The sequence below is a fragment of the Panulirus ornatus genome, chromosome 64 (assembly GCF_036320965.1).
Source record: "Panulirus ornatus isolate Po-2019 chromosome 64, ASM3632096v1, whole genome shotgun sequence".
Taxonomy (NCBI): Eukaryota; Metazoa; Arthropoda; class Malacostraca; order Decapoda; family Palinuridae; genus Panulirus; species Panulirus ornatus.
In genome coordinates, this window is record NC_092287.1 from 27,240,965 (window position 1) to 27,266,943 (window position 25,979).

Genomic DNA, 25,979 nt, shown 5'->3' on the forward strand with positions numbered 1-25,979 from the left:
ACCACTTACAAACCACACTGTCGCCAAGCTCACATTATCACCACAGGGACTGGTGGTACTGGGTCAGGAAACTGGAGACACCACACCACCACAGAGACAAGCAGGCGGTTAAGCTGGTTCCACAGCAGGAGACCGCTATATCACCACGCTGGTCTTAAAAGAGAATCTCTTATTTTTTCCTCCTGTGGAAACTTCTCTCAAGGCATTACCGCTACAGGTGGGTGAAGCACCGAGGACTGCACGAACTCCACCAAGGACGTCTCCACAGGGAGAACCTGGTTGAGTCTTGGTGCGTTGTCATCTTGACGAGACTGCACGACCATCATCTCCTCCTCGTGTAATGTGAACACTGGGCTGACGTATGGCTGGCGGTGAGGCATGATACTCGGTCACCTGATCATCTCATGCTTCCTTTAGGACTCAGAATCGCCAAAGAAGACCCGTGAGTTTCGAATTTACGTCCCGGTGTAAGAAGGCTACGTTATTCTTCAACCTCAGGGACGCAATATCGAGTTTCAAGTCCGATATTTTCCCCTCATTGTTACCAGAACAAGGAAGAATAAAAATGACTTATGAATATATCCTTGATAAAAGATCCAGTGTTTGCACGGGACGGATTTTCTGTCCACGGTATTTGGCTTCAGTGACAATATTTTTCTCGAATATAATTACGGAAGGCGCGTGCGTGCGGCCCTGCTCGCTACTGCATGCCGAAGTGCATCTGGCGAGGGTCATGTGGGCGTGACAGACTACACAAAGGGCGTTGCGTCCATGACGACATGATCCCCTGGGAATGTGATATCAGGCTGGGAATTTAGATTGTTCTTCACTGAGGATATCCCGTGGGAGCTGCAGCGGCCTCCACGACTCTATGTGGCGAAGACTTGTCCCCAGGGAAGACCAGAAGGAGGAGGAGGAGGGGGCGGAGGGTGTCGTTTAAAGTTCTTCTCCCACGTCCCCAGCGGCTGGCGTAATCTAACTCCTACAGATTCGTCTCGTCTCTTAGCCACTGCTACGTCTCAGAGCGCTTCCCAAAAGCCCTATAAACCTCCTCCGTTGGAGATGATCCTTCCTTTATTCACTATAAGCTTGGGATACACCTCCTTATGCTCTATTACGTGCTCTTCGATGGCCATAATTAATCTCCGTCGATCAAGCCACGTTCTAAGACATCCCTCAAGACCCTTAACATGCGTCCCTCATTTTTACAAGCCGCTCAACGCGCCCTACCGTCCTCGGACGATTCTCCTTCCCACGTTCATCATGTGTTACATACACGCACAGAAGCCCTCTGACCTCCACTACCATCATACATGCCAAGAGGGATGGATGGGCTGCACAGAGGAATGCTTGCAAGAGGAAAGACAACCCTGGGTGTTGGGCAGCTTGAGAGAGGCTGGCGAACAAGGATCGTTCTTAGTTCGGAGGCGTAACCTTCTAAGAACCAGAAATGATCATGCCATCCGGATCATAAGCCTCGCTTACTTGTAGACTGGTAGAGTACATAGACGATACTGGACGAGGGAAATACAGGAGAAGCTGTACGTTCAGTGTTAGTGGGAATAAGTGGACTACAAACGGAATCCTCAGAAGTGGAATTGGAGGAGAAATGGTAACGATACGATCGGCTTGATCAGGCGTGGAGAGTTAGCCACAGACTGATTAGCGAGGAGGAATGGCTGAGTTCAGACAAGCTGTTGGAGAGGCTTCAGGATAAGGACTAAAAGGAAGTCATGTGTGATAACAAAATATAAGTCAAATCAGCACACACTTCTTTGTTACGGAGGTGTTGCCTGACTCTGGCAGTTGGTATTTAGTTCGAGCCAAAAGTCGGAGGGAGGAAAGGAAGAGTTTCACACGGGCCGCTGCGCCCTGTCCCAGATAGGACACGCACCACAGCAGGAGCGATCACTCCATGACTGAGGGGTGGGAGGTTGGGGGGATGAACTATAAAGATTTAGAAGAAAATGGGACGCAAGACTCCACTTCAGCCGAGATAACATCCGCTGTCACGCATCTATTCTGATCATTATTGTGACCCACGTCGTGATCAATACGTTCATGTTCGTCATGTTCTTTACATCGTCATTGCTGTTTAGTAACGCGACTGAACAATGAATCACGTATAATCTTCTGCATTATTCATTTTCTTGCCATAACATACGAGGCATCTTCTACCATCTCACTATGAACATAATTGTGTAAAAATCAAACACTTTGTCTTTGTGTTCATGCATTTCTGAAACATACGAACGTACGTAGTAACCTGATGATATATGCGTGAGGCAGAGGGGCAAGGTGATATGTGTGTTCGCCTGAGTTTTGCTCCTACTCTATGGAGCTGATTTCGAAGGGAAAAATTCTCCCCATTCTGTACACAACAGGACATAAAAGATATGTAAGAAAGCAAGCATGATATACGAGAGAGAGAGAGAGAGAGAGAGAGAGAGAGAGAGAGAGAGAGAGAGAGAGAGAGAGAGAGAGAGAGAGAGAGGCAATATCAGGCTGCTTGCTTTTCTGTTTGCTAGATCTTTTATTCCCAGTCTGACACAGCGAACTATTCCTACCTGCAAACCAGTATAAGAAAAATGAAAAACAATAAAAGGAAAATAATGAGGAAAATACGGCAAAAAAGGAGAAAACTTTATGTTTCCGAATTCCATAATGTTCTTTCTGAACAATCAAAAAAATAACAACAGAAGAGAAAGACAACAACACAGGACTGGTTTCCGATGGGTACCATAAATTCTTAATAATACTCAGGCATAAGTGCCAAGCGTTTATTGTTTATTGCTTCTGTGTCGTTGAAATTGTTTTCACGTGCAGGTCAACACACAAAAACATCTGATCACTGTGAAGAACAGGATCCGAATAATTATGCATCAGGAGAGACATTCCATCGACATGTTAGGTTTCAGTCCTACACCAGAGATACAATACATGTGGTCTCGCTGCTGATGCAATTTAAATGCGATTCTCTCTGACCAGGGCGGAGTAGGGCGTTTAAATACTGTTCCGAGATTCCACCTGCCTGAGGTTGTACAGCACGAGTGAACACAGTCACATTCTGGCGAGGCTGTGTCGTCGTCAGATGACGAAACAGTCTCGTAAAAGGACTCGTTTTAAAGGATTCCATCCTGTCCCTGCTCCTGATTGCAGCGCAGCCTTGAAGCTTCAAAAGCCGTGAATCACTGAGAAAGTAGTTCTTGGGGTATGATGATAATAATGATGATAGTAATAATAATAATAATAATAATAATAATAATAATAATAATAATGATGATGATGATGATGATGATGAGTAAGGGAACGATGAAGAAGAAATCAGAGGCAGACGTGGGCAGGTTATCCATAAAACCCCACAGTTCCGTTGTATGTTTGTTTTCTGGAATGTGACGTCCCGGAGTTCGTGTGGGTGATAGGTAAGGTCCCACACAGAGATCCTTCCCACACGTCTTTATTCTGGATAAGTGTGATTAGGATAGAAAATGGGGATCAAGGTAAGGGAACTTGTGGTGTGGGTCTCTTTCCCACGTTTTCCATTGTGACGGCACACCGTCATGTTTGATGATCATGAATCAATATATAAATATATATATATATATATATATATATATATATATATATATATATATATATATATATATATTCTAATGATAGTGTTACCGTACCCCGCCCGCTCGAGGTTACACTTAGAGTGGAAAGTCACTTTGACGAGTCTGTACCATTGGAAATACAGTCTCGTCGACGAACTTCTCATTCCAAAAGAAATCTACATTTCCCTGCTACTGGAAATAACGCAACCTTGGGCAGCAAGGGCTTTTAAGAAAGGTCCTACGTAACGCTAGGACTCTCTCACAGAAAATAGTCCTGAGGCAATAGCAAAAGTAAAAATGAAATAAATCACATAAATTCTAAATAAATTCTGATGATGGGCCAATAAAGGCACAAAACCGACTTTGGGAAAAGAAATAAAACAATGTTTTCTTTACATACAGATCCGAAAATTAGATTGTGATGTATTCCTTACCTCCACATTATATACCATGATGAGGTTCTTGTATGCTGGCAAGACTGTCTATTCTAGTCTTCACATACGACTTCACATATGACACTTTCGAATGGAAGAAAATTCCTTCCCTCCAAGAAACAAAATAAAAGGTAATGTGTGTGTGTGTGTGTGTGTGTGTGTGTAAAAGGTGGGCAGACTATAGTAAAGAGGAAGTGGGGAAAGACCCTATTAACAACAATAAACATAGCTGCACATCTCGGACTGGACGAGTCAATATGAGGATCCAATTCTACGATTACACGTTACAATACTACTACTACTACTACTACTACTACTACTGATACTACTACCACTATTACTACTACTACTGATACTACTACCACTATTACTACTACTACTGATACTACTACTACTATACTACTACTACTGATACTACTGCTACTACTATTACAGTAGCACTGCTACTGCTACCACTATTTGCTACTACAATAACTACAACTACTTCTTCCTTACCTTCGGCGAGGCCGTATCGTCGTCAGCGGACGAAAGGGAGTAACAATCACGTCGAGGAACTTCACGCCCTGAAGGAGTCCATCATTTCCCTGCTCCTGACTGGTGCGCAGCCTTGAAGTTGCAGGAACTCAGTACGATCGCATTACGAACCCTACTCCATCTAAAAACTTCCTACCGGAATCCCTTTGTAGATGCTACACGTATAACCCCCACAATGCGTTGGAGGGGTGCCTGCCCGCCCAAGGACCTCACAGAAATGGGCCTTAGCGGCGCCCCAGTATATGTTCCATTTTATACCTTCCGCCGAGAGTGTAGCGAGCTTAGGGCGTGGTGGATATTCATCGGAGTAAATTATTTTTTTTTTTTTCTAACCCGTCATCCAATCTCCACTTATCATTCACAATCACGCAAGAAGAAGGTTACATATAACATATTTTCAAAGTAGGAATACAAGGAAGGATAGAAAAGTTCATGAGCAAACAGGGAGACAATATATGCAAATGGACTACACAACTTTCGTATTATTTTCATAACTTCGGAAAAAAATAATGAACGTAATATGTGTGGGTTCATCTGGTGGCCCATGTGATGAAGAGGTGGTAACGAGACAAGACACAGCAGAGGGTTACGTCCTTCTACCTGCCAGGGTTCACTGTGAGCTGACATACAACCCTTCAACCACCAGTCCAGCAGTGGCGAGGTAGGTGCGCGCGCGCGCGCGGGAGCAACGATCACAGACAGGAGACGAGAGCTCTGCTAATCTCATCTGAGTCCAGAGGTGCATTATCAGGACGTGGGATCAGACGGGTTCCCTGTACCAAACCTTCCAAGCCCAACAGCTTGGGGTGTGATCGGGCGTGTGTGTGCGCGCGCACACACCTCGAGCGTACACACACAGCTTGGCATGTATGTACGTACAACTATATTGCAACGTCCTTCAATCATCCCTAATCATCGCTTACAGATTATTCAATTATTCCGCCGGAGAAGTGAAGCAATATCCTCAGTTTTTATCTAAATGTGTAAAGTTCAGAGGAAAGCTATCAGTCGTGTAGCTGGCGATGATATTTATCACTTAATTAGCATTGACAACGGGAAAGAATGTTGGGGTAGAACGGGGACAGGTGTGGCTGGCCATGACCAGGGGAGTGGAAAGAGTACTCGAGATCCAGGTTCGAACCACGAGACGTTTATCGTCCAACTCTGGCCATACTGAGTACCCTAGGACGGAGCGAACGTGGCATAATACTATTAAAACATATGTCTGGAAATATTGGCATCGGAACATAAGATGCCATATTGAGATAATCTATCTATATTGACGGTGTTACCGGACTGCGCCTGCTCGAGGTTACTGATAAGTCACCTATAGAGAGGCTGTATCACTGGGAGTACAGTCTCATCAAAGAACTTTTCACTCCAAATGAGTCTACATTGCCCTTCAACTGGAAGTAGCGCATCCTTGGGATGCAGCAGCATTTAGCAAGATGTCTTGGAGGACACCACGACTCTCTCAGCCACCAGTCCTGGGGTAGATCTAAATAAACATTACCCGAAATATCGCGTTTAATCTATTAATAATCGTAACGATCCAATCAACACAGGCCAGACAAAGTCTCCAACTCGAATACATGAATAAATTAAGCACATGTGTCTTTTTTGAGTAAATGTGACCTTATGTCTGTCCACAAGTGACGTCTTCTCGTAAATGTAGAATCGAAAAATTACTGTGTATACTCCTGGCCTCGAATTGTACACTGACACAGAGTTCATAAAGACTCTTGAACTTTGACCTCTGAGATAAGTGACCCATGAACTCTTTGATTTCCATGGCTTTTGCATACAGAAGTATTATTAGCTACCAAGCGTAGTTTAATCTTAGTCAACATATATAAGGTCATGAGTCTGGCATTATGAAGTGACATCCTGGTCCTCCACGACCTCAATCCTTGCCGTGGAAGCCTTGCAGGAGGTGACTCTACGTAGCTGGTCTATCCAGTGTTGTAGGTAAACGCCAGTAACCGTTAACTGTATGTTTAATGATCGACTTCTCATACACATGGTAGACACTGGCATAAAATACACGTATGCTGGGTCATCATTTTCCAGTGAATGATTCCTATATCTTCTTTTCATCAGTTCTAGCATGTGTGAACCATACGAATCCTGATCGTACAACTGTTCTTGCAGACGAGGCCAGAGCAGTGCACCAGGCTCAAGGCCAACCCCAGCCGTTCATCCTCCTCTTTTGGAGTTGGTCAATGAATCGTTACCTGGCGTAAGCTTGAGGGTGTGTATATAAGGGCGTACACATACGAAATAGTACACGTACAAGGTACAAACACACACACACACACACACACACACACATAGACACACACACACACACACGGGTTTAATATAACATTATACTCCTCTCTCACCAGTAACTGGGGGTGGAAATCCCCTAATGTTATCATTGACTTAACATCTCTCGAGCTTCATCTGTCCATCAGATCCCGTCACTCAACAAGCAATTTTATGAACTTTTTTTTTTCTTTTTAAGGTGGTCGACCAATCAGCCACCACGACGGATCTGCAAGCGTTCTGTCGCCTCCCGTCTCGAGTACAAGAGAAATTGACGGGCGGGCGGTAAAACGTTTGTAGATAAACAATGAGGGAGAGAGAGAGAGAGAGAGAGAGAGAGAGAGAGAGAGAGAGAGAGAGAGAGAGAGAGAGAGAGAGAGAGAGACGCCCGAAAACATTTCTTTACCAGATTAAGAACACGGCTTCGAAACCAGCCATACGAGGAGGGACGCATAGAAGTGAATTCACTTACTCGTACAAGACCGCCAATGCCTAAAGGGGCGATCTCATGCGGGATTTCAAAACGCTGAAGGATTACTGGCAAAATGGAGGATTACTGGCAAAATGGAGGATTACTGGCAAAATGGAGGATTACTGGCAAAATGAAGGATAACTGGCAAAATGGAGGATAACTGGCAAAATGGAGGAAAACTGGCAAAAAATCAATCATGAACGTATATATTTCAACGACCAGACCAGACCAAGATACAAGCACGTATAATGAAGGTCATATGACCAGGAAAAGCATGAGTGAGGCGCGTTACCTGGTCACCAGACGAATGAAACACTGGATCACATTAATGACTCAAACACTGGATCACATAAATGACTCAAACACCGGATCACATAAATGACTCAAACACTGGATCACATAAATGACTCAAACACCGGATCACATAAATGACTCAAACACTGGATCACATTAATGACTCAAACACTGGATCATATAACTCCAAGATGTACTTAATAACACAGTGCAGAAGTATACGAAAAAACAAAGAGATTTATTCGAGAAAATCCTGGATGACTGTTAAATGAAAGATGATATTTTCCCTTCTAACAGAAGGTAGGAACCGTTAAACAGATAACCTCGTCAGAGACCAACAGGTCTCCTGTTATGTATTTTTGTCATATAATTCCACGTACTTTCGCTCTCTGTCTATTTATCTATCATTCTCTCTCTCTCTCTCTCTCTCTCTCTCTCTCTCTCTCTCTCTCTCTCTCTCTCTCTCTCGTGTGACGCTGTAGGTGAAAGTGTGACGCGGTGTGACGGTGTGTGTTGTGAAGACGTGTGTCTCCAGGCGTCGCCTGTGTCATGGAACGGCAAAACGTGTAGCGCGACCCACCCACGTACTACATTTGCGTTCGCGGCAGAGGTTACGACAAGTGACGTAAGGGAGGGTAGTAGGAGGAAGGTGGGGGGGGGAGGGGTTGATAGCTACAACAGCAAGGAACCCATAAACGCTAACGGTTCCAGTGAGGAAAAATGGGCGTCATCTATTCTGAGGTGTTTATTTCACGCAATGAGGAATGACTGTGTCCCGCGTTCATTGTTATTGGCTCAGGGAAGAAGCATGACTGAGGGACGAGATAATGATCGTACAAACTACACAAAGAAATAAACTTTGTCTTCCGGGATATATATATATATATATATATATATATATATATATATATATATATATATATATATATATATATATATATATATATTTTCCTATGAGTTCACGGGGAAATGAAACACGATAAGTTCCCAAGTGCACTTTCGTGTAATAATCATATCATCAGGAGAGGTACAAGAAAGAAATATAACAGTCAGTTGATGTGTAATGTGTCATCCCGAGATCAGAATAAGGAACATTGTAATGAGACGCTGACGAGACTGAAAAAAGATAGAAGAAAAATGAATGAACGAAAATACGACGACTGGGCAAAACTATGGGCGAACGGGAGACAGATAATGAAAGAAGTTTCTTTCACAGAAAGAGAGAGAGAGAAAGAAAGAATGAAGCGAAGTAGGTGTGAGTGTTGGAGGTGATGACCATTCCCTGCAACGGCATCTTTCAGGTAAAAATATAAAAAAGCTAAAATGTCTTTCGGAGACCCCGCGATCTGTGACCCTGTTACTGAAGGTTCCGTGGGGTACGTGAGCGATGGTCCGCGCGTCCAGGATCCGATGGTCCGTTGCCGGAGAGCCGACGGCTGCAACCTCGTTTGTTCACACGTTTTCCTTTAGCGCGTCATTATGATGGTCCGTTCTCTTTGACGCCTGGGTCACTCTGTTCTGGATGGCCTCTGGAAGAAGTTTACTGTCGTTCTCGTCGTTCCAGTTGTGTCGCTCCGATCATCCCTTTTAAGACTTTTATTATTCCAGTTCTTGTTTTATTGCTCTGTGTCTTCTCAAGGATTCTATCTCTGCATCCATGGGTTTTTTCTCTTAAAATCTTTTTTCGTACACTTTTTATGCATTTGATCATGTATTTTAAGATTTATTTACCAGTTACTTAAGTACGAATATCTGTAAGTGTATACAAAAACAGGATGTTCAGACATGAAAATAGTCATATCATGAGTAAGGACCCGTGACAGATACTGTATGGTCACACAAGGCTACACACACTTGGTAGCAACACATGACTGACTGGTTGGCTAAGCTCGGGCTATGGTCACATCACTTGCCAGGATCATCAACGTCGTCAGCGTCAAGTTGCTACATCCAGCAACCGAAAAAAAAAAGAAGAAAACAGAACAAATAATTAAAGAGCTTCTGCAGGTGTTACGCCCACATCCACCCTCACTATGGCCCATGTAAGACACCGTGCATGACATACACCCTCACTATGGCCCATGTAAGACACCGAGGATGACATACACCCTCACTATGGCCCATGTAAGACACCGTGCATGACATACACCCTCACTATGGCCCATGTAAGAGACACCGTGCATGACATGAAGGTTCTGATATGCTGGACGAGCATGCTAGTCTGTGAGTGACCTATGTCTGGAGGAGCGAGTGAAGACGGGAGACGTGATCACAGCCTTCCAAGCTTTCGATCCAAGACGACACCATCAACACGGTTCAGACCTTTGTATAATGGCAGGGATCGATAACGGATCCGACGCAAGAAACGATTTACGGGAGAGCGGGAAGATATATATTTGTTGTGGTAGAGACGTGGATACATGGACCGCGGTAAGTGAAGGGGGCGGTGAATGCAAAGAGCATTTAAAGGTTAAAAAAGATTTTTGATTGTAAAGAAGGTTAAGAGGCCTTGTCCACCTCACCATCAAAAGGTGGTGCTCATGTTTATATATATATTACCGAGACAACCTGCCTCCCAGCCTACCACTTCATCAGATATGACCATTTTGAACACCAACACTGCAAACAAGGAGCAGGACACACATGATCATTTCCTCACTCTGATTATACATCACTTAAGACACAACAACAACTAAAAAAAAACGCAATATATATATATACATAAAATCAGACTGAATATAAAGTCGTTCGTCCTAAACTTCACAATGGTCAATTTTCCACCTTATGTTCATGCCATCTCCATTTTTAACAGTATCATGACCCAAGCCATCCACATATACATACCACCCGGACACATAAGGCAATGTAACTCAATATTCTCCCTACTAGTTATAGATGCTATAAGACAAACACAATCATGGAAAACCTCTCATCGTCAGTGATGAGAACAGAACAAAGCTAGATTCAGAACACCACCATTACGGCCTCATTAATGACAAAACACAGCACACTGGCATTCCTGTTTCCACACAGTGATCCACAAAACCATCAGTAGCCAACGATGGTCAACAGTACAGGCAATTCACACCTCCACCACCGTCTCTGGTCCCTACAAACGAGATTCTGTTTACTCAACACGAAAACATCCCATCTGCCAAAGGACACACGGCCGTGTTCGTGAAACATTACCCAGAATCAGCCATGAGCCAACCACATCCCTGAACAGCACAATAATGGAAAAGAAAAATCGACCATGATTCCTCCGGACGATGACAACTCCAGACTGATCATCACATACGATGCTCAGGTGACAATCTACTTCCTGCATCGTAAACATCAAGGAAAAAACCTACACACTAAACACCCTCAGAAAACACTCACTGGTACAAGTTTCGGACGAGACAAATGAATACTTCAGTATCATCTGCAAACAATGGTTCCGCTCCATACTGAATTAAGCCCCACCTGTCTGGTCACTTACCCTTCCCAAGACATACACGGTAACACTGCAAGACTCGAACCAGACCACCCCTAAACGATCACCAACTGCTTAGCAGACTTACACAATCAACATCTGCTCAACGAGACAAGAGCATTATCCCATGCAACACTATCGGAACTCTTCCGTCCCAGCCTCATAACCACCGACCAGCCTCTTCGCACAGAAACAAGAAGCTCATCCTACCCTCACACTTCAGCTAAGTATATTCATACATCCATCTGAAACTACACTCCCCAGACAAACCCGGGTCACAGTTGCGCAACCGCACACTACCCAACTCTCCAACATTACGATGATTCAGTTTATGAGAGGAACCCTTGTTCTAAATGTGCAACTGCCTCACCGAGGACGCTGAGCGCTTTTTCCTGCACAGACAAACAGGATAACCAGCTATCATGATATATGGTCGTGGCCGGAGGACGTGGGTGAATTTCTGAGCGTTGCTGGCAACCCTAATAATACTAATGATAAAGAAATATATGGGACTGCAAGGTTCAGGAGAGAGAGAGAGAGAGAGAGAGAGAGAGAGAGAGAGAGAGAGAGAGAGAGAGAGAGAGAGAGAGAGAGAGAGAGAGAGAGAGACTGGAGTGAGCCAGAGGGCAAGGTGACGGAGCATCTATGGAAGAAATACCTGCGGTTGGACTCAGTATGGAGACCAGACCACCGGCACACCCCAGGTAATTACCCTCTCGCCTCTCTTAACCAGCGTAATGGTCCGCCGTGTCGTCATTTGTATCTCCCAGGCAAGTAAATTGCAGCTTACGGGAGCGATGCCAATGACTGGCACAAACCTCAGGTTTAAGTGCTAGATGTATGGATGAGTATTACTGTACCTGAGAGAGAGAGAGAGAGAGAGAGAGAGAGAGAGAGAGAGAGAGAGAGAGAGAGAGAGAGAGAGAGAGAGAGAGAAGTAGAGTTGAGAGAGAGAGAAGGAGTCTTTTAACTCTACGATAATGAAGATCCCGCGAACCTTGTCAGCTCCCTTGTCGCCCTCAGAGCTCTGTACCTAACAGCATCTTTACCTTAAAGCAGCCTCGTCTGTGCCGATGGGTGGGGAGCAACAGGTGAGGGCGGCGCTAAGCAGAGCAGCTCCAGCAGTAATGTATTGTGGTCGTAATGGAAAGCCTTGTCGGCGGACCCCATGCCATCGATGTAGGGAGATAACTCGGACATACCTACGCCAAAAGCACCCCCCACCCACCCATTGTTCCACTGCCAACCTTTCCTAATCTGGTCCTTGGTCAGTATGCAGAGGAATCCACGTGGGGTTGTCGAAGCAAGACGAACATGTGTAGTGGTTGAAGAGATCGCTCGAAGGTGCATGAACCGTCTGAGGCATGGATGGAACAGGTTCATCCATTCGTGAAGCCTCTGAAATCTAACATGAATCCTAAAGAGGATTCAGGAGGATTCAAACGACTCTTTCATGTCTTGTGGAGGAGGTGGGAAGACCAGCGTTAATACTTATATCAGTGAAGCTTAAACATTATCTCTTATCTACACGCAATACCCATACGAGTTATACAGATTCATCACCAATAATGAATCAGGTTTACCCCTATCTACTAACACATTCGAATGAACACACTCACGTCTCTCTTTCTATGACGACTCGAACAAAAAGACTCTTTCTGACTCGAAGCTTTACCTGAACCCGTTCCGAAAAGTTAGGATGAGAGTGATTCTCCCTGCGACGGTAGAACGTGACGCTACTGATAACTTCAACGGTAACGTAACTACGTCTTCTTGATACAAACATACAGACTCACTTCATACCCACCACCAGGAGATGGTACACCTGGAGATGGTATTGTGTAGGCAAATCTAACTCTTTTATTCCACTTCAGCAACCAAGCAGAAATTACTTCTCGTATTAAGATTACAAAAAGATTTATGGACTGTTCCCTCTTACCTTGTCAGTGAGGAAGCGGAGGATGCCTTAGGAGCCACCTGGAAGATAAAAAGGAAATTTTACTAAGATTCAGCTCTGTAATGGTGCTACTAAATAAAGAAACGAGTCTTGTTATAACTGGAAGTTATAGAAGTGTGTGACAAAAACATATTGGGCATAAGAACTCATGAACGCCTGATCTCAAGCCAGCCCACTGACTAACGATGACCCACATCTTCATGAAAGTTGTTCCATCTGTTACTAAGAAGAACTAAGAACAATCCCCCCCCCCGGAGGAAGAGCGGGTGATGAACAGGTGTTATACGCTTGAGAGAACATACATTCACCACACTGGGAAATTAATGCGTCCACTTGAAAGGTCATATACGAGATCACGATAGCCAGTCTAGAGACCAGTGTTGAGAATGTATACATTCATAAAAAAAAAAGGAGGGAAGTCTACATGCAAAGAACAGGGAGCGAGACGAACACGAACACACTTGGAAAAATGGACAGGTGGAGGTTGTATTTACTTCACGTCATGAACAAGTTACAATTGGTTTTGAAAAGTAGCAGGTGTTAGGGAGGAATGTGAGGACGACAATAAGAGGGAAGGGAGAGCGCAGTAAACAGCAGTTAAGGTAACGATAGATCAGTGTGAATCAGGGGACAATCCAGTGTGAACATCAGATGACAGATGAACAAGAACAAACACATATATTTGTATGTAGTAAAAACAATTATAAGAAGGGCCAATATCATCTTACACGATGAGAGGATATTCGCTATTATAATTTCACCAGGTCCAACGAATATTCATTTTGGTGGGTGGAGATGAATATTCACTATACTAGGAAGGGAAAAATCTTCGTTTTGGTACGGAAAATATCAATTTTGCTGCATAGATAGAATATTCATTTCGCTGGGTAGAAAGATATATTCAGATTGCTGGGAAGAGAGAATATTAATTTAGGTAAAGAAATTACTAGCTTACAAGTTAGGGGAATAGTCACTCAGCTAAGCAAGAATACTGATTAAGTCATACATGAAGAATATTCACCTCTCGCGGGAGAGAGAATATCCACTATGCTAAGTAGAGCGAATATTCAGTATGAAGACTGGGAAAGATATTTACCTTGCTAAGGCGAATGAATATCGACTCTGGCAGGACGAACATTAACTTCACTAAGTGAAAAGAATATTTGACTTGCTAACGAAGGAGAATGCCAGCTTCGTTAAGCAAGAATAATGTTACTTTTCCCCAACAGAGTGAAGAATGACCTAGCATAACCTGATGGGTCATTCATTTGGCAAAATAAGACAAACATGAACGAACTCAAGACGGAAAGTATATTGACTTTCTCCTGAAGGGCGAATACTTCTCCAAGTTTCACTTTTCTTGGTAAGAAGAATATCATCATTGACGAGGAGGAGGAATACTCATTCTGATGGGTAAGAATATCCTATCCATCTCCGGGTCTATTCAGTCGATGACGTCTGCAAGAAGAGGAAGAAGAGGAGGAGGAGGAGGAGGAGGAGGAGGAGGAGGAGGAGGAGGAGGAGGAAGAAGAAGAAGAAAGTGAATGCGGATAAAAGTGAGTTTTTCACAGGGATGGGAGGTCAGATTTTAACATGATCCTGCACGGCGGTGAAGAACCGGGAAGTGGTGGATGTGAGTTTAAGACTTGGAGGCTGAAGTTTAGTGTGGAGGCAGCGAGGACAGTGATGGTGTTGGGGGAGGAGGAGCAGAGCAGTATGGGGGAGGAGAAGCAGAGTAGTACGGGGGAGGAGGAGCAGAGCAGTACGGGGGAGGAGAAGCAGAGCAGTACGGGGGAGGAGAAGCTGCTTGTGTGCACTGACATCTCTGGTGAACGGATGAGGGAAGGTGCATGATGCATGTACGAAGGATTGATTTCCCCAACGCTGAGGTTCGGACGTGGAAACCATGTCCTTATAGGTCAAGATGGAGGTAAAAATAAAACCAGATATCAAATAATTTCCGTGGTATAATATATATATATATATATATATATATATATATATGATGCCGAAATTAGGTTCCCAATTTCTAGACTAAACCCTGGGGAAGGATGAACAGCTAGGTAAACTGTGGGTTAGGAGGACTGATAGAGAGAAGGATGAAGACATGAGAATGTTATGTGTGAAGAGGTCATTAGAGATGGCTCATGAGGTGAAAGTCCTTTAAGATGGTAATGGTCGTATAGAACGTATGACAGTAAGAAGGGCGTTGGTCAAGATGTACTGTCGTGCAGGAAACAACAGACGGAGGAGAGTCTGACCTCGGGAGAGAGAGAGAGAGAGAGAGAGAGAGAGAGAGAGAGAGAGAGAGAGAGAGAGAGAGAGAGAGAGAGAGAGAGAGGCATGCGTGAAGGAAGCAGGAGAAGGGAGGAAATGAGTTCAGGGTGAAGATGCGAGTGAGGCATGTATTGACTCGAGGGTGTGGCGACCTGGTTACACCCTGCTAGCGGCCAGGGAGGAGAGGCAAAAGGGAGATGAAAAAGGGGAGAGGTGGAAGGGGATATGAAAAAAGAAAATGGGGAGAGGAAGACGAGGCAGAGAAGGGGGAGAAATATGAAGCAATAAGGATGACGAAGACGGTGCGTGGGTGAGCAGGACTGATATGAGGCTCTGAGGTAGGGAGCGGACAGGATGTGCCTGGAATGTTGCCCACTAGGGAGTTGCTGGCACTGGGGGTGATGTCAGAGGGTGTGATGTCAGTGGGGAGCTGAGATGAAGGTAGAGGGGTTAAGACGTCAGTGAGAAGCTGGGATGGTGATAAAGGGGGTGATGACGTCAGAAGGGAGCTGGGATAAAGGTGTAGGAGTTATGATGTCACTGTTTGATGTCACTGTGTGAGCTGTGGGTTATGGCAGGGGGGTGGGGGGTCAAGCCAGTGGGAAGCTGGGGGTGATGTCAAGGAGCTGGCCTGGGAGATGTCAGGACGAGATGTGGATGATGTCGATGGACGTACGAATCAAATCCAAGATTTGTAGAATCCGTAAAACCAAGATCTTCACGTGAGGTGAACATCATCAACCAACACAAATAATAGAAACAGTCCATCATGGAAAATGGAGACAAAAGATGTAGGTCTCCTGACCACAACAAGAACACACACACAAAAAAAATGGTAAGTCATACCAACTTACAATGAAAACAAAGCAAAAATTATGTATGTTAATGATAAAAGAAAGAGTCTAATGGTAGAGACGTAATAAGAAAATAATGCTAAATATGAGGAAAAGACAAGATTCGACAACAAACATGGGAGGTAAAGGCAACAACGAGTCAACCAAAATGAAAATGAGAAGTGGAATGCGGAAAAAAGAAAACAGATTACACAATATAACATCAGATAACAATAACAATTCAGAGAGGGAAAGAAAAGACGTATGTGATAAAGAATTAATAAAAAATTGCGAAATGGGAACGAATCTAAAAATATACAAGGAAAAAAATTCGAGATATTTGCACGGTGGACACAGAGCTATTATCACCAACAATCGCTAATGGAATTCCTTCGGTGCAAAACATGCTAAGAAAAAGTATATTGAAAAACAGATAGAAATGATTGATAAAGAAAACGTCAACAAAACTCAAGTAAATGAAAAAAGGAAAGAGGTGGAGAGTTGGATGAAATACGAAAATGAATGATAGATTCGGAAACTTTACATATTAGAATGAAGAGCACGACGTATACATGTGTCACATAATGCTTTCTGATAACAGGATTCGAACCCTGCTACTTGTGTGGGAACTCGGTACATAACTATGGAATCCATAACAAGAGAGAGAGAGAGAGAGAGAGAGAGAGAGAGAGAGAGAGAGAGAGAGAGAGAGAGAGAGAGAGAGAGCACCCACGTGCCAGTACTTAATGAGACTGTACGCAAAGGCAAGGCTCGCGCGTAGCGGTGACCGCAGTAAAAAAAAAAAATGTAGAACTATGCAGAGCGAACGATGTGAGTCAGATGTAGTTATGTGTCACCAGAGATGGTTAGACACACCAACAATGAAGACAACAACCTGGGACAAAGGAGTGACATTTGACAACCACACTCACTGCCCAGCCGTTACTAACCCTTCTGATACCTAGGGGGGTAATTACCTACCTCTTGGTCCATGATGACCCATTACCTTCCACCTACGACAGAGGGAGAGATGAGGGCAACGCTGCCAAATGTAATGATGACGAGGAATGAGAGCAACGTTGTCAAATGTAAGGGAGTGTGAGGGAGATGGGAAGCAGTGATGGTGGATACAGTGATGTGGATACAGTGATGGTGGGAGATGAGAAGCAGTAATGGTGGATGTAGTGATGGAGGGAGACGAGAAGCAGTGATGGGGGAGATGGGAAGCAGTGATGGTGGATGTGGTGATGGAGGGAGACGAGAAGCAGTGATGGGGGAGATGAGAGGCAGTAATGGTGGATGTAGTGATGGAGGGAGACGAGAAGCAGTGATGGGGGAGATGAGAGGCAGTAATGGTGGATGTAGTGATGGAGGGAGACGAGAAGCAGTGATGGGGGAGATGAGAGGCAGTAATGGTGGATGTAGTGATGGAGGGAGACGAGAAGCAGTGATGGGGGAGATGAGAGGCAGTAATGGTGGATGTAGTGATGGAGGGAGACGAGAAGCAGTGATGGGGGAGATGAGAGGCAGTGATGGTGGATGTGGTGATGGAGGGAGACGAGAAGCAGTGATGGGGGAGATGAGAGGCAGTAATGGTGGATGTGGTGATGGAAGGAGACGAGAAGCAGTGATGGGGGAGATGAGAGGCAGTGATGGTGGATGCAGTGATGGTGGGAGATAGGATGATCTTCAACGTAATAAGCTGTTTGGTTCTGAAGTGAACTGTCAGACGTGACGATGCCTAGGGAGTGGAACCAGAGGGCGCGGATGTACACAAGGACAAATTCATTACAAATCAAGCCTGAAAAAATGGATACAACTTGTGGTGTAACGCGCAGGGCTTACTGCGCATGATGTAATGGTTCCATCACCTGGTGATGCCCCATATGACGAGCTGACCACAGCCTGGTGATGATGGTGATGATGATGATGATGATACATATAGATGATATTGTTGTGGATGGTTGATGATCACGAGTCGAAACCTAACCCATCAGCGATGATGACCAGCAACGGTTGTGGAGAAGATAGTGATGATGACACGAGGAAAGATGATGAATACGGTTGAGCACAGGAGAGGGTGTTGACGGTAGTGATGATGATGATACACGGCCGCTTCGGGCAATGATCAGGAAACTGATTATGACGACACAGAGAAAAAAGGGGTTTGACACTGTGAACAATGGTAGTGAGACACGAAGCTATTACAATGACAGACTTCCACAAGTAAGAGAACTGATAATGTGTGTGTGTGTGTGTGTGTGTGTGTGTGATCGTATATACGAACCTTTTACTGCTTGAAAACATCCTAAAACTTCTGAAAAATCTAATAATGGATTTCCCACTGGGGGTAGAGGTGCGATTAAACTTAAAATGATATACATCACACACCCACTAGGGGCAGGCAAGAGCCCGGGAGACGTGGCGCTACATAAAGGAAAAAATACATTAATCTGGGAATCCTGGACCAGATAATTATCATTATACACCAACCCCGGAGTTGACGTCCATAACTTCCGCGAGCCTGAACCAGTGTGGCAGGTTGTGGAGTAGGAGGAGGAGGAACAGGAGGAGGAGGAGGAGGAGGAGGAGGAGGAGGAGGAGGAAGAGGAGAAATAGTCAGGAGTGAGGTTGGTGTCGGGACAAGAAGGCTGGGCAGTGTGTGTGTGTGTGTGTGTGTGTGTGTGTGTGTGTGTGTGTGTGTGTGTGTGTGGAAGATGTAGAGAGTTGTGGGTCCAGACAGCAAGGTGAGAAGATGGTAGAAGTAATGATACTGCTGGGAAGATGAGGTACACTCGAGGAATACAGACACACGAACACAAGATGGATGGTAGGGAAGAAGTGTGAGAAGGTATGACTGGAGGAAAACTTATAATCACATAAGAAATTATATTGATTATTATATCTAGCATTATAATGATGGAGAATAGTGAAGAACGGATGAGGGAGAGAGAGAGAGAGAGAGAGAGAGAGAGAGAGAGAGAGAGAAGGAGGATGTAGTGAGGGAGGACATGGAGATGGCGCGGTTGGGGTCGTCTCTAGCCTCAGGCGTGGGCGTGGTCAAGGCTTGCCCACGCGCGCCTTCACTGACCGCGCCTTCCTCCTCCTCTTGCTGATCCTCCTCCTCCCCCTCTCTCTCTCTCTCCCGCGTCCCTGGTCCAGTTTCCTACCAGTGTTTCTCTCTATTATTCTCTAACGTGTTTGTTCCTTCGTGTGTGTGTGTGTGTGTGTGTGTGTGTCTGTGTGTGTGTGTGTGTGTGTGTGTGTGTGTGTGTGTGTTTGTCTATTTCTTTACTGCGTTTAAGTGTCTGAATATATATTTATATATTTCTCGTTCCACTCTCTCTCTCTCTCTCTCTCTCTCTCTCTCTCTCTCTCTCTCTCTCTCTCTCTCTCTCAACGATTCGTCACAACAATCAAGTTGGTATGATCCCACTCTTCCACGTTACCCGGTTTCCTATTGAAAAAAAGATCCCATAATAACCCAACGCTTCAGTGCCTTAAAATAATCTAATGTTGAAATAACCAGCAACAACAGGTGCCATGATTAGATAAATTAATAACTGAAACACCCCCCCTTTTTTTTGGGGGGGGGGGTCCAGGTAATCGAGTCTTTCGTCCCAAATACGTCATTAATTTCCACCATCCTACACTGCTAAGTCCTTCAAGACACGACCTTTCTCAGTACTCTGGTCATTCAGGCGTTTGTCGTCTTCATCCACGACTTCCTTAATTCTAGACGTCCTCGACAGCTGGACATATCAAGCGCACCACCACCCACACCAGTCGATCTCAGGTGGCTCTGAATAGCAGCAGTTGGTGTTTTTGGACACGCAACCAACATACTCAAACCCCAGCAACAAAAACGTGAACCCAAACAGGTGTCGGACTGCAGAGCAGCAGGTCCAACCCCATGTGTCTCGTCTACAGTGGTTCTGTTCTAACAATATCAAGACGAACTGGTGCACGGCCGTGTCCAGATGCGTCGCAACCCACCACTCGTATCCTGCAGGTTACTAGGGTCCAGGAGAAATGAACGGGAGATGGGGTAGAAGCGTCCTTCTGTGGATATGGAGGGATGGGTGGGGTAGGAATCCACGATCAGGACTGGGAGGAGCTGGAAGGGGGTGTGGCGGGGTACGAGACCTGTCACCATGAGGGGGAGATGAGGTACGGTGGAGGATGCGATGGTCATGATGAGGTGATACCGTTCGTTGATCGATCTACTGTTTCTGTGGCTGAGATAAAAGAAAGGTTTACCTGACGGAGGCCATTCAAGAGATCAATGATTGATCAAGAAAGAGCTTGAATGAGGCCAGACTTTAAAGGCGTCAGTCATAAAGACGGTCACACCATGTGTCCGTCTCCCTAACGTGTGCCCCTGGGTTACACAGTGCCTAGCTAGAGGGAGTCATTTACCCTTACGAAAGATCCTTACACACCTTACCATGAAAGGTCATCAAATATCCTGCTGTTGGAAGACACGGGAGTTCCTAGAAAGACATAAACAACATCAAAGGTGGCGAGGAACAGCACCCTGAAAATTCTGAACTAACAACAACAGGAAATGTCAACAGAGAGAGAGAAAATGATAAGAAAATATGAGCGAGCAAATTGCCTGGGTGTTCTCCAGTCGATATACAATGAATCCGTTAGACACAAGTACACTGGGGAGGTCACCTTAGTCACGAGTGTGATATCTTGTTTCATTTGTACACCTAGCGTGCCCTGGCGGTCGCTTGTACACCTAGCGTGCCCTGGCGGTCGCTTGTACACCTAGCGTGCCCTGGTGGTCGCTTGTACACCTAGCGTGCCCTGGTGGTCGCTTGTACACCTAGCGTGCCCTGGTGGTCGCTTGTACACCTAGCGTGCCCTGGTGGTCGCTTGTACACCTAGCGTGCCCTGGTGGTCGCTTGTACACCTAGCGTGCCCTGGTGGTCGCTTGTACACCTAGCGTGCCCTGGGGGTCGCTTGTACACTGGCAAAAATTTCCTCCCCCTCTCTCCTCCTCACTGGGTTGGTCTACAAATAATAAATAAAGACTCCTACTGCCTCATTAAAACCCCAGAGTCATCACTGTATTTGACTGTATTTTGCACTCACCTGTTACGCCTTTGATTACGACGACGATACTCAAAGGTCAGGTTTTGGAAAGACGAGCCACCATGCCAGTGAGCCACAGAGTTTCTCAGGCAACACCATTCCTCATCTCATTAAACAAGAACGTTATGAAACACTATATTAATGCAGCCTCCTGCCTGATAATGTTTTTCCGTGACTGTAACAGCCAAACAAACGTATACATCTATCTACCCATCTATCATCTACCAATCTATCTATCTATTCTGTAAGAGGTGGTCAAGTTGAGAAAACTGTAATTCATATAAAACATAAGATTGGTAGAAAAGATGAGGGAAGAGTGGGGTTCGAATTCACCTCATCTAAGCTCAACATCTTCAAGCTAATGCATGTATGAGATGACTGTGTGATGAACACTGAGAGGGACTGAATTTCAGGTAAGGTCCTGTATGGCCCGAGTGGTGGTCTTTGTTCTGAAATTACAGCGTGAGGATGATCTATGAGTGCCAACTGATGAGCGGCCATTATGAGCAGTGTATAGAGAGTGTGTGGGTGTTGGCGAGGTGGTGGTATAAGAATATGGCAGGCGTAAGGCGAGATGGAAGACGGCATGACAGAGAAAAAGAAAATGGGAATCATATTTTGCTTCAGTGAACTGAGGAAGGTATACGTGAGGGAGAGATCCGTGGTGGAGATGATGAACACATGTGCAGAGAGGGAGATTCAAGAAGGATAAAGATAAGGTAAGGCCAAAAGCTGAAGAAGAAGAAAAGAAATATCAAAGAGGAGACAAGGGAGGATTAAGGATTGAGGAGGGAGATGATGATGAGAGAGGAATGTGAGTGAAGAGGCCGAGAAAGAAGAAAGAATATGAGAAAAAAGTAGACTTTGTGAGAGAAAATGAAGGAAGGGAAAGGGTGTGTGTGTGTGTGTGTGTGTGTGTGTGTGTGTGTGTGTGTGTGTGTCGGGAGGAGGAGGAGAGACACACCTTCAGGAGGTCAAGGCGCTGCTGGGGGGTGTGGGACAGGCCCGCCTGGGGAGGGGGGGGGGGGGTCACTGTGCACGGAGATTAAGGAGGAAATCTAGATCATGGACACCAGCACACGGCCACGTGTGAGGTGTGGGCGGGGCTGGAGAAGGAAGGGAGGGGATGGGTCTGTGAGGCTATAAACGCTGGAAGGGTAAACCTAAACTAAGGGTAGGTGGAACAGGGTTTAAGTAAGGGATGTTAGAACATGGTTCAGGGAGGTGGGTGGAGAGGTTGAAGGGCTGGAAGGTGAGCTCTTAATTAAGGGAAGGCAGGACACGGCTCAGGGGGGAGGTTGAGGGAAGTGATAAACAGGAGGATGCGTCATGACCCACGTAGCCGGCGATGAGCGAGTGAGGCATCGTAATGTAGGGAATGAGACGATGAGATAACTCCCGTTGTCGTAAGTGCCAGACAATACCATCTCGTACATAATGCAGCCCAACACACCTCGGGAGCACCTGGTGTGTGTGTGTGAGAGAGAGAGAGAGAGAGAGAGAGAGAGAGAGAGAGAGAGAGAGAGAGAGAGAGAGAGAGAGAGAGAGAGAGAGAGAGAGAGAGAGAGAAGGAACAAGAGAGAGAAAAAACTATGCATGAAGGATCATTTTCCTCGGGAGTTGCTCTGCAGAATCATTCAGCAATCAGGAAGGACCACGGCACATCATAAATAAAAAAAAATTGCCAAAAAAAAAATCTTAAAAGAAAAATGAAACGTATCTTTGCGAGGAAGAGAGAGGGGGTTGTGGGTTCAAATAGAAGGAATACTGACGACAAAATTCACTCTGGAGATGAAAAACAAGAGATGATCATTCAAGACACCATCTCAGGTTAACCCACAGAGAAAACATAAAGAAAAACAATGAAATACCAAAGTATCAAAAGCGGACGGGAATATTGCTGGCTGGATCTGAAGTCCAACTGTGTAGGAGAGGAAAGCTTCAGGATCCTGGCTACAGCTGTCAAGGTGTTAGCAAACACTTCCACAAACACATGGTAGAGGCTCGGGGTGAGGGAGAGAGGGAACGAACAGCGAAAACATAGAATTATGTGTAGTAAAGAGTCTTACGCTGAGGCAGATCTAGGGCGAGGTGGGACAGAGCTGAGGTGTAAGAGCAGTACTGAGAAGTATAGCTGATGAAACAGTAAACCTGGTGTACGAGCAGTGCTGGGAGGACAGCTGGTGTAAGGGATGCGCTGGGAGGACAGTTGGTGTAAGGGATGCGCTGGGAGGACAGCTGGTGTAAGGGATGCGCTGGGAGGACAGCTGGTGTAAGGGATGCGCTGGGAGGATAGCTGGTGTAAGGGATGCGCTGGGAGGACAGCTGGTGTAAGGGATGCGCTGGGAGGACAGCTGGTGTAAGGGATGCGCTGGGAGGATAGCTGGTGTGGGAGTAGTGCTGGGGGATAGCTGGTGAAGCAGTGCTGAAGTACAGCGACTGTTGGAGCTGTACTGTACAGGATAGCCGGTGAATGAGTATAGCTGAGCAGTACTGTAGAGTATAGCTGATGCAAGAGTTTAGCTGGTGGAGTATAAACAGCACCGCAGAGCACAGCTGGAGCAAGGCGGGTCAGGAGACACGGTGTTGCAGATCATTCTTGTGGGTTAAACACGAGAAGCAGGATGCAGAGCAAGGTTGTAAAGAGTTATTTCAGTAATGAGGTTGTTGAGTGCTGTAGAGGAAAGTTATTCGGGAATGTTATAGGAAAAAGGGAAGCTGAGTAATGTTGCAGACAGTTGCGTCGAAATAATGTAGAATAAAGGGGATGTAAGTGTTACATGAGCGATTTCCTTTGAAATGTTGAAGAAAATGGTAGTCGAAAAGTGTTGCAAGACAGATGTGTTGGAGTAGTGTAGAAGGAGATCGCTGAGCAGTGTTCCAGAGTCTCGTAGTGTTGTAGAGAAGCGTAACTGGAAAACGTTGCGGAGGAGAGTCGCTTAGCAAGTGTTGTAGAGAAATGTGACCGAGAAGTGTTGCAGAGCGGGACTGCCTGCGCGAAGAATGTTGCAGAGTAGGTTTGCCGTGAAGTGTTGCTGGATCACAAAGTTGCTCGGGAGTGCCACACACACACACACACACACACACACAGCTGAAGCACACTGGCCGGGCAAGACTGGGAAAAAGTTAAGGAAAAGTCTGGAGAAAACGGGATCTCTTCGGGAGGGAAACCTGCAGCTGAGGAGCCACGTTGGAGGAGCTTTCCTCCTCTCAAGCGCCGTAGGACTGTGGTGGAGGAAGCGTGGTGGCCTGCAGGGCTGTGATGAACCAGAGGACAGCTGCTGCTGCTGCTGCTCCAGTCTCGTCCCGCCCCAGGCTCCCGGATGCTGGGTGGGGCGTCTTCACTCTGCACAGCCCTCACCCGCGGCCCCCAGCATCCTACCCAAGGCTCCCCACCCCATCCCCCCAGCGCCCCGCCACATGCCTCCCCAGCACCCCACCCAAGCCCAGAGGACCCCACCCAGACACCCAGCACCCCTTCCCAAGCTCCCAGTCTGACACCCCGAGGACCCAGCACTCCACACAACGCCCCGTCGCCCCAATCCAGATACTCAGCGTCCAACTAAGGCCCCAACGCCAGATTACAATCCCATCATCCCATTCCAGGCTCTTAACGCCGCCAACACCCCAGACCCTCACAATCCACCCCAGCTCCTCATTCAAGGCCCTCAACACCCCACCCAAACGACAGCTACTGCCCCCAGGCTCCCAGCACTCACAGAATACTTCCCAGCACCATGCCCAAGTCCCCCAGCGCTCAGACCCAAATCTCAGCACCCCATCCAAGATCCCCAATCACCCCATCCTAGGTCTTCACCACCACACTCCACAAACCCACTACAGCCTTCATCATCCCAGACCTTCAGCATCCCCGTCCTAGGCCCTTAGCACCCCACCTCATGTCCCAGCACCCCTTTCCAGGCCTCTAGTGTCCTACACCAAGCCCCAAGATATCACCTCACACCCCAGTAACCTAACCAAGTCGCAAATTTCTATTACCAGACCAAAACTTTCTCACACCAAACTTCCACACCGAGACGTACTTTTCAAGTAACAACACAAAACACTAAGGCTCCGAGCCACATGTTCATCCTCTTACAACATCCTCAGTAAATATCATGTCATATCTTCACAACCATTTTCTTTCTTTCACAGCTGGTCCCCTTTCCTCACACTGGCTTCATTATTTCCATATCAAGGAATGACATTCTTGTACCTGGCGAGGGTACTAGTAGGTCTCACCAGGACCTGACATTATATTCATTTTCATTCTATGTACAGCTAACACACATCCTTGAGAATGCACGTCAGTAGGTCGCAACAAAGTTCTCCTATAGCAACAATGGCAACGTATTTATAACACAGACTATTTCTTCCGTCGTAACTACGGATGAAAAGAAAGAAAAAGAGACAGGATGTTTGCTATAGTTTCATTATTCCGAAGCAAGTCAACGTTTTCAATACTTATTGGAACATTTCACTGGACATCGGTTCCTTTTCTTCTATCATATCAGCAAAAGTCTAAGTTTTCTTTCGCCTTTTCAGTAATGTACGTCTGAGATTGTAGTTCACATTAATAAACAGTCTCCCCTGAGCAGACTAATGTTACTAATTCTATAATGTTGATTATCTACTCTTTCAGTTACCTATTTGGTATCTACGTATATACGTGGCAGTTCTTATATTTCATTGCTTAA

General features: G+C 45.7%; 1 protein-coding gene across 2 annotated transcripts in view; it reads right to left on the reverse strand.

Moving 5' to 3' along the window:
* raw (NDT-like domain-containg protein raw) overlaps positions 1-25,979 on the reverse strand; it is a 923,024-nt gene that overhangs the window by 523,416 nt on the left and 373,629 nt on the right. For both annotated transcript variants that reach the window (XM_071657218.1, XM_071657210.1), the window contains exon 3: positions 13,052-13,089. The gene's annotated coding sequence lies outside the window, so the exon portion shown is untranslated. The remainder of the gene's footprint in view (positions 1-13,051; positions 13,090-25,979) is intronic.